Source organism: Egretta garzetta, unplaced genomic scaffold (genome assembly GCF_000687185.1).
Source record: "Egretta garzetta isolate BGI_Z169 unplaced genomic scaffold, ASM68718v1 scaffold368, whole genome shotgun sequence".
Classification (NCBI taxonomy): Eukaryota; Metazoa; Chordata; class Aves; order Pelecaniformes; family Ardeidae; genus Egretta; species Egretta garzetta.
Window position 1 is genome coordinate 2,485,332 of NW_009260684.1, and position 10,461 is coordinate 2,495,792.

Consider the following 10,461-nt stretch of genomic DNA (forward strand, 5'->3'; position numbering starts at 1 on the left):
TCACAGCTGTTTTCCCTCCTAAAAAGATTGTCCCCACCTTTCCTATAGGCCCCGTTTAAGTACTGGAAAGCCGCAATCAGGTCTCCCCACAGCCTTCTCTTCTCCAGGCTGAACAACCCCAACTCTCTCAGTCTGGCCTCATAGGAGAGGGGCTCCAGCCCTCGGATCATTTTAGTAGCCCTCCTCTGGACCCGCTCCAACACTTCCATGTCCTTCTTGTGCTGAGGGCTCCAGAGCTGGACGCAGGGCTCCAGGTGAGGTCTCACCAGAGCAGAGCAGAGGGGCAGAATCCCCTCCCTCGACCTGCTGGCCATACTTCTCTTGATGCAGCCCACAGCACGGTTGGCTTTCTGGGCTGCCAGAGCACATTACTGGCTCATGTCCATCTTTTTGTCCATCAATATCCCCAAGTCCCTCTTGGCAGTGCTAAAGTTCCTGAAAGCCCTACTCCAGAAGACTGGCTGGGGATGTGAAGATTCTGAGCTGAGCAAACATGGAGCAGGGAGTATTTGTAGTGACTTTGAGGAGACATTGGGCTGGGGTCCTTCTCATCAGTGTTCTCCAGGAGTGTTTTCCAAGCTGGATGCACTGTACTTTAAAAAATGGGTTGTACATGCTGTTTCTCAAGCAGGATTTCTTCCTGGACTGCTGATCAGATCAAGCTACATGCAGTGAGGCGTAACTCATCTCCAACTATATATTGAACTGCAGCCCTGGGTTTCTCACTCACACTGGTCTGGCTCTGCAGGCAATAATGCAGCTGCTGCATGTTCACACCAGCATGAAAGGGAAACGATGCTCAGGTCATGTCCACAAAGGGACAGTTCTCTGCAGCTCTTGAAAGAGAAGAATTGCTTGATGAGGGAGTCTGCTTCTGGTGCTAGAAAGCTCACTTGAGTTTCCCCTGCCAAGATGCAGCTGGTTGCATGGGTTTGAGATAGTGCACTAGCCTCCCCGGAGTCCTCCAACCTCCTGTATCGGTGTCAGATGTGGTGACTCCAAACCCAACATGCAGGGCAGGGCAGGAGGGCAGAGACAGACAAACAAATTGGGAGAAGATTGGTCCTTGACAGAACTATTTCTTTACTCTCCTGTTTTTATATGTTCCAAGAGCAGCAGGGGTTTAAAGCCTCTCCTTGGGGCAGGAAAAGGATAGTGATGGTGGTAGCCTGAAGGTGCCTGCCAGCACCGCAAGAGTTCTCATGTTTGAAAGGACAAAGGCTGCTTCCAAGGAAGCAGAAGCAAGGAGAAATATCTAGCAAGAACCTGGATCTGTGGCTCCTTTTGTACAGTTGTAAGACTGGAGGGGAAGGGAGGGAAGTGCCACAGCCTGGGAAACTAATCTGGGATAGCGAAGGAGAGGCAGCTCTGCACCAAGAGCCCATTTCAGGGTGCTGGGTCAGCTGGGATGTCTCAGCCACCAAGGATCATAATTTCAAATACTTTAGCAGCAGGTTTTTCAAGGGCTTGGCACCTGAAATGCCTTTCACAAGCCTTGCAGTTCCAGCGGGTGCACTTCATCAGTGGGTACAGTCCATGCTGCTGAAGGCTGCCTGCTCAGGGCCAGCCTTGCTGCTCACCATGAAGGCTGGACAAAAGCCGAGTTATTGCCAGGCTGCAGGGTGAGGTTTGGCCTCAGCGCTTTCATGAATTCTGAATTCCTGCTTTACTGTGCTCTGGGAGAAAATAGTCCTGCTAAGCTTAAGAGCTCTTCTGCTGGATGATGACATTCAGGGACCAGTTAGGATGGATTTAAGGGTAGAAGTCAGATAAAGCACCTGGGTCTGATCATTTTTTTCTCATTCTTCGGCAATGACTTATTTTCAGGATCTTACAGAGTAACATGCACAACTGCTGGTAACTACATGGGAAATTCTTTTTGGTCCTCACTGCTACTTTTTACAGACACCCTCCTTTGCAAGAAGAGTACTGTTCTGTGAGGGAAATGGAGCAGGAAGCACATGCAGGCAGAGCTCAGCTGCACACCTTAATGCACAGAGTGAGTGGCTGCAAGGCTGGGTTCCTACATTTAAAAAATACATGAATGCTTTCACATTAAGCACTGGAATCCGAATTCCTCTGATCTTAGAGGATATTACCCCTTGCTGCTGATGGGATTTGGTATTTGGGCAATGCAAAAAACCAGAATTAATTGCAATTGCCTAAATATGGGCATGGGAAATGAGCTGTGGACACTCAGGGAGGTACTTATGTCACCTGCTTTGAGACATCTGGAAATAAGATGATTTAATCAGCATGAATTACCCCCAGATTCCTCTACTGAGAGTCAGGCACCTCTGGGACAGAGTCAGTGCAGTGGTTTAGAGCTCACGTCTGGATGGGTACACCTTCTGGAGGAGGTTATTTCCTGCCACGTGAACCAGAAGGGATCAGTGCAGAGCAGCATCCAACTCTGAGATGCCATGTCTGAGCAGAGGGCTCCCTGCCCTCATGTTTCATGTTCCATGGGGTGGCAATAACACAAAAGAATCCTGTCCTTGTAAAGCCAATCTAGCTGTTCATGGAGTACTTAGCCAGCAGAGGTGTGGTGGCAGCAGCGGGTGGTCCAGCCGTCTGCATCCTCATGTCCATTGCATCCCAGGAACAGGGGACCCTCCAGCACAGGCTGCTGGGCCAGGATAGGAATTCAGGCCTAAAGAAATGATAGTATATTCTAGTGAAGTTCTAGGGTGCAAGACAAATTTCTAGCCATAACCTGAACTCCAATGATTCCTTGGTTTTGAGGTCAGAAGAGACTAAATGTTGTTACCGCTCCTCCTGAGACATAAAGCACCGGGAATGTCACCAAGTGATTTGAGTTCATAACCCCAGTGATGCTACAGAAAGCTGCCTGGTCTTGTACTCAAAATCTCCAAGTGATGGAAAATCCACCATGCTCTGAAGTTGCATCAGTGATTCATTAACCTTGCCTGAGCTTCCAGCAGCTGTTCGTTTAGCCTGCTTACTATCATCAGAGATCTACTTTTCCTCTGGCTAATTATAGACTGTAATCAAGTCACTTCTTAGCTAGTTAGTCCCCTTTGTGAGCACATACTGCATACCTAAATTCCCCTTATACTTTCAAACTGGAAGCATTACTCATAGTTATTTTGTGTTTTCTGGAATGCTTATCACCCCAGAAGAGGCTGCATTTCACTGGTGGTTACAGTATTTTTGGATCAGTTAGTGTGTTGTAGTCAGATGAAGGGTCTACCTACCAGTGTCCAGACACTGCTGTTATTTATTATTCTAGTAGCTTAGCATTCCTGAAAAGAAGCGAAGGAGAAGAAATGCTGATGTTGCTCCATGGGCAATAACTTCCTCTGGAGGACTTTCTTGGCTTCCTGAGAAGTTCTTCCATGTGGCATGGCTCCTTTGGCTATAGACACATGACAAACACAGAGGACAAACAATTTCTTTTGGAGCTGCATCCAAGACCAGAATGTCACTTTCTTCTGGGATATTTGTGGTGGTTTGACACCTCTGTTGTGTCTCCCATTGAGCAACAGAGATAGTGAGTCACAGACTGGTAAGTACTTCAGAGTCCTAGCTGGGATCAGGCTCCAAACAGCTGGATGGTATATATGCACATGGAGAATGCAAATCTTTGCACCTAGTTAGTTTAAAAGCTGAATGCACAAGGGAAAGATGTTAACAGAGAGGGAAAACAACTTTTTAAATGTTATGTAATGTGTGAGGTTTATAACTTGAAGCATCACCATGATCTCCAGATATTGAAAGCAGAGTCTAGTCCCTTCATCTTCTCCATGGACAGATGCCCATGGACCAGCTCCATGCTGCTAAACAGTGGCATTATGGCATTTGCTTCTGTGCATTTAATGGCTGGGATTTTCTCTTAATCAGTAAAAAAGAAATTGAAACACTGTCTGAAGTCTGCAGGAGTCATTGGTAACTATCTTCTGCTGGGCTTGCCTTGCTGTTTACCAGGCCTAGGATACCCAGAGATGGCATTGTGGCTTGCAAAAATACTTCATACATGCTAAATCTCTCTGCCTAACATGTCTTATGGCAGGAGAGAGACAGTATGCCCCATGGTGAAGACAGAGCCTGTAAGAACAGCTTCCAGGCTGCACTGTAGCCGAAGCTCTCAAAATCCTGGATTCATAATAAAAATATGAAAATTACATAATAAAAAAAATTAAAAACATAAAAATAGGAATTTTGGCACAGTGCTAATTTTAGATACAGTTTTCACAGTTCTGCAAAGCCCACAGTGATGGGGGGGTTTGTCCCATTTCATGTGTATCTTCTATCTGTGTAAGTAGCAATCTTTCATAATGGGCAACATTAAAAGTTATAAGCCTCATAAAAACAGTTAGAGAAGACCTGTGCAATTAACCTGTGGGTTTTCTTCCTAAATACAAGCAGAGTGCCCAGTGTGTGCCTAGCTGGGTGTTAGGGCCCAGCACTGATGCTGGAGCATAGCAGAGAGGGGGATTATTTCAAGAGATTTCTAAGTCTCCTTGCAGTTTTACATCTGTGGCAACATGGAGCATCCAGAAACCCACCCTCTGTGCATTAGTGTTGCTTTACTGATTTCTGGCCCAAAAACTAGCTCCTGTTCTTCAGTTTTCAAGAGAGATTTATCTTAGCTGCAAGTATTAACTATATAGCATGTGGCAGCCTTGTTAAGTATGGGTTACTGAAAACAGGAACTAACTGCAGGCTTGGCAAGGGCTGGCCTTTGCTGTGAGCATAAAGTGTATGGAATACAAATGTTCCAACAGCTTAAAGGAATTTAGAGAAGGTAAGAAAAATAAAAGTGTAATTAAGAGACCACAACTATGATGACACATTTCAAATGGCAAGTGGAGACACAAATCACTCAGAAAGCAGTAACCAAAGAGGCTGTGTTGCTGGCTAACAAGTCTACTGAGCAGCATCAATCCCCATGGATTAACCTTGTGCTGAGGTCAGGTCCATTGCCAATACTCTAGCATGTCCCAAGTCTCTTATTCCAGAAGAATTATGAACTCTAGAGAGACATTAGGGAGAAAACCTCTGCAGTATAGTAAAAGGTCCAAAAATGAAGAAATCAAATCCAATGGGAATCCACTCCCTTAACAGATACTCAGAGATAGGGATGCAGGCAGATACAGCAGCTCGCATGTCATCCATCAAGTGCCTGGAATGCGTAGAGGACTGTTTCCTCATTCAAATGTTAGATGTGCCAGCCCAGAATGAGGCACTGCTGGACTTTCTATTTGCAAACCAAGAAAACCTGCTTTGTAGTATCTCGGTTAGTAACAACCTTGGCTGCGATGATCAGAGTATTGTGGAGTTCAGGATCCTGCTGAGCACACTGAAGGTTAGTACCAAGGCAAGGGTTCTAGATTTTAGAAGAGCAAACTTCAGCTCACTCAGAGCGCAGCTGGGAGGGATTCCGTGGTATGCTTCCATGGAGGATAAAGGAGCTAATGAGTGCTGGGAGTTCTTCAAGAGCGCTCTCTTGGAAGCACAAAACGAGTTTATCCCCTATAAAGGAAAGAAAAGTAAGTGGAACAAGAGGCCCCTTTGGCTCAACCATGAGCTCCTGGGTCTGCTCAATACCAAAAGAGAAGCATACCAGAGATGCAGAAGTGGAAGATTATCCATTGAGAACTACAAGGGCATTGCCAGAGTGTGCAGAGATGCAGTTAGAAAACCAAAAGCTCAGCTTGAACTGAAACTGGCCAGAGATGTCAAAAATCACAAGACAGTGTTCTTCAGGTATGTAAACTACAAGCATAAACAGAAGGAAAACATAGGCCTTCTGTTAAACAGAAGAGGTGAATCAGTCACCAATAATGCTGAAAAGGCAGAGGTTCCCAACATTTTCTTCACCTCTGTCTTTACCAACACTGCTGGGTCCCAAGCTTTGGGAATGAAAATCCAGGTTGATCCAAACATAGAGGCACCATCAGTGAAGGAAGAGTTGGTATGTGAATTACTACAGGAGCTTGACCCCTACAAATTGATGGGCCCTGATACCATCCACCCAAGGGTGTTGAGAGAGCTGGCTGATGTAATTGCAAGGCCACTCTCCATAATCTTGAGAAGTTGTGGAGATCGGGGGATGTCCCAGAGGACTGGAGAAAGGCAAATGTTACCCCTAGCTACAAGAAGGGCTCATGGGAGCACCTGGGTAATTATAGGCCCATTAGTCTTATTTCAATCCCCAGAAAAGTTATGGAACATATGTCCTCCTGGGGGACATCACAAGTCAAACGAAGCATATGATTGTGTCCTGGTTTCAGCTGGGATAGGATTAATTTTCTTCCTAGTAGCTGGTATAGTGCTGTGGTTTGGATTTAGTGCTAAAAGAATGTTGATAACACACTGGTGTTTTTAGTTGTTGCTAAGTAGTGCTGAGACTACTCAAGGACTTTTTGAGTTTCTCCTGCTTGGCCAGGTGCATAACAAGCTGGGAGGGAACATAGCTAGGATAGCTAACCCAAACTGACCAAAGAGCTATTCCATACCATATAACGTCATGCTCGGGGGGGTTAGTCGGTCGGTTGGGGGGCAGAGTGATGGCAGCGCGGGGGGAGCGATCGCTGCTCAGGACAGGCTGGGCATCGGTCAGCAGGTGGTGAGCAATTGCAGTGTGCATCACTTGTTTTATATATTCTGTATATTTTCTTACCATTATTATTATTACTGTTGTTATTCTTCTCTCTTATTAAACTGTCTCTATCTCAACCCATGGGTCTTACTTTTTTTTCCCCGATTCTCTCCCCTATCCCACTGCGGGAGGGGGGGGGTGAGCAAGCGGCTGCGTGGTACTTAGTTGCCAGCTGGGTTAAATCCAACACAGCTTCACTAAAGGTAGATCATGCTTGGAAAATATGGTGGCCTTCATGATAAAGTGACCTGCTCAGTTGACATGGGGCAAGCGGTGGACATTGTCTACCTGGACTTCTCCAAGGCTTTGAACATGGTTCCCCATGGCCTCCTCCTGGAGAAATTGATGCATTATGGCCTAGACAAGTGGTGATTGGGGAATTGGCTGACAGGCCAAAAGAGTGGTGGTAAATAGCTCTTTTTCAAACTGGCAACCTGTCACAAGTGGGGTCCCCCAGGGGTCAATATTGGGCCCAACATAATTCAATATCTTCGTAAGTGAACTGGACGATGGGATCAAGTGTAGCCTGATGAAGTTTGCAGCCAACACCAAACTGAGTGGGGAAGGACACACTCTGGAAGGGAGAGCCACTGCAGGACCATCTGTATAGTCTGGAAGAGTGGGTTAACATTAACCTTATGAACTTTAATATGTTCAAGTGTAAGGTCTTGCACCTGGGAAAACAATCCAGGAGTGCAGCACAGACTGGGATCCACCCGGCTGGAGAGCAGCTCAGTGGAAAGGGACCTGGGGGTGCTGGTGGCCAGGAAGCTCCATAGGAATGAGCAGGGTGCTGTTGCGGCCAAGGAGGCCAACAGGGTGCTGGGCTGCATCAACAAGGGCATCACCAGCAGAGATAAAGGAGTCATCATCCCACTCCACTCGGCGCTGGTCAGGCCACACCTGGAATACTGTGTACAGCTCTGGTCCCTGCTGCACAAAAAGAGATGTGGACAGGCTGGAGGGGATCCAGAGCAGGGCCCCCAAGATGATCCAAGGACTGGGAAGCCTCTCTCAGCTGTATTAGGGTGGGCCAGAGGGGATCTCATCACACATGCCAGTACCTAAGGGGGAGCTACAAGGAAGATGGAGACTCCCTTTTTACAAGGAGACCCATGGAGAGGACAAGGGGGAATGGACACAAGTTGCTCTTGGGGAGATTCCAACTGGACATGAGGGAAATTTTTTGCCATGAGAACAGTCACCCATTGGAATAATCTCCCCAGGGGAGTGGTTGACTCCACCACATTGGACACTTTTAAGACTCAGCTGGACAGGGTGCTGGGCCCTCTTGTCTACACTGTGCTCTTGCCTAGAAAGGTTGGACCAGATGATCCTTGATGTTCCTTCCAACGCGGTGTTCTATGATTCTATGATATTGGCAGGCCAGCAAAGGTTTTGAAAGAGGTGTCATGCAGGGATGGTAACAGCCTGAGAGGATCAAAAAATGATGAAATCAAGGACTGAGACTACAGAGTTGGGAAACATGAGTCCTGTTTCCATAGAACCTGGGTTTTTTTTCTAAATTTCCAGGAAAAAAAGTAAGACCTTTGTGAACTTTGGCAAAAAGCACAAGAATGAGATACCCATCATTTTTGAAAATGCATCTTATTTGTGAGAGAAAAAATGCTTTGCTGAAAGATTTCAAACAGTTTTAGTCAATACCTAACCTGCAAATATCCTACTTAGCGGTCGTTGTTTCTGTGGTCATGAGAGGGTGCTGAGTGAGTCAATCCTCTCCTCCCAAAGGGCAGTTGTCCTTCCTACATCCATTTCCCATGCAGGATGATGGGTTCTTTGATAAAACATTTCATTGCTCTCCCATGGCTAAGTGGAAATTACTTGCTAGACCTGGTCCAATGACTCTTTGCTATAATTTTTCCCAGTGATTTACCTGTGGGAGTCAAGCCTGACTCATTTGCACGTATGTGGCTTCATTGCCACTGTGGGGCTTAGTGTCCACCAGCACACACACAAAACTCTTCTGGGGGATCAGACCAGGGCCAGCAGGACTCTGGAGCCAGGATCTGTTTGTCGTGGGAGCCTAATGCAGTGGAGGACATTTAATCTTCCTCAGCTCTCCTTATTTCTTCCATAAGATCTTCTACCCCTGCTCAAGTTATCACCATGAATGTTAAAACACAAACACAATAAATCCACACCTCCATAGTATTCAAACACTACAAAAAAGTGTCTTGTCACTGAAGCTGGTGCAAAGAGCATCAGTAACACTGTTTTGTGGATAGCCGGCACAACAGGGTATGGAAGGATGTGTGATATAGTCTCTTACAGGTGCTAGGATTAGGTTTGAAACACTCCAACAAGTGTTGTCAATTAAAGAAACTGTCATGCCAAGCCTTTTCTTTCTGCTTGAAGCCAGCAGAGCCCATGATCTCAAATCTGTGTCTGCAGCCTGCAGACTCTTGAGTGGAACCAACCTGGAGTTGCATAGTTTGGTTAGAGAAACCAGCCTATTAATTGGTCGTAGCAGTAAGCTCTGGGTTCTGGCATCAGGTCCTCTCTTCAGTGTCAGCTTAGCCCGAGGTATATTGTAAATGCCAGTGGGGTCCACTGCACCGCGATTCCAGCCTGGGGGAGTGCACCCAGCCTGCTTGCAGTAGGTGGGATGATCTGTCCCCTCTGAACTACAGATATTAGGAGCTAAAGAGAAATGACATGTCTCCAAGCTCTTCATCCACAGTGGGTCAGACAAGCTGACCTGGTCAGACCTGACCCCCTGCAAGCTTACTTGGTCACGGCTAATGTGGATGCAGCCTTCCCTGTGAGAAGCTGGTGCTGGTAAACGCTGCCTCCAGAGTGATGGAGGTGGGATGGTGCCCTAGAAAAGTCGAGCTGCCTGTCTCTGCCTCCAAGGTCAGGACCTGTGATTCTTCTGAGTTCAAAGGAAGCAGCAGAAAATTTCTCACACAGACACAACAAAATGAGCTAAACCCAGAGAAACCACAGATCATCTCTGTTCCCAGGAGACGGAGATCTCATTCCAAGAGGATGTCTGGAGTGGTCCTTTCGCTATTCCATGCCAGTTCCTTATCCTTCCCATGAGAACTAGAATTACAGAGTAATCTTCTGAATGTCATTTAGCATTAGTAATCTTTTATAGTTACAGATTTTGTTCTTTTCTGCTCCTTTTCATGTGCATCTTGGTCTATAAGCTCTGGGACACAGCTTGATGTTCCCTGGCAATGTGGCTTACAACACAGCAACTCATTTAAGGTGAATGGTGAGAAATATTTTTTGGGAAGTTTAAATTATTTTATTCTTTATGTATAATTGAAAATGGAAACCGGAAAACATATGGAATGTGACAAAAATCTGGATTCTGAAAGTCTTTTTTAGTTTAAAAAATCTGTTAATGATGTCCAAGGTTTTCTTTTTTTAAAAAAGTACACATTTTGGGAAAAAAACCCCCACTTTATTAAACTTTCCATGTTGAGGTAACAGAGTCAAACCTGGCATTTTACAATAAACCTGTTTGTCTAACTGGAAGGTTTTTAATTTAAATTGTGTTTTGAAGGAAAAATTGAAGTGAGCTCATGGGCTTCTTGTGGTGATAGGGTAACAGCAATTCCCTTGTGGCTTGGGGACTCCTTGGCTGTGTCTGTAACACCACTTGACTCATTTATTTCTATAGGCTGGACTTCAAATGGGTGTTGATGTGCTGTTTGTTCCTTCTCTTCTGCCACACATGTCTTGGGAGTCCACAGTCCAGTTTTAATGGCATATTTTATTTTCCTGTTTTTGAAGACTGTAGACATGGGACTCCACAGTGACCTAACCTGGTTCTCTGGTGTTCTGGAGCCCTTCATCTCCTGCTG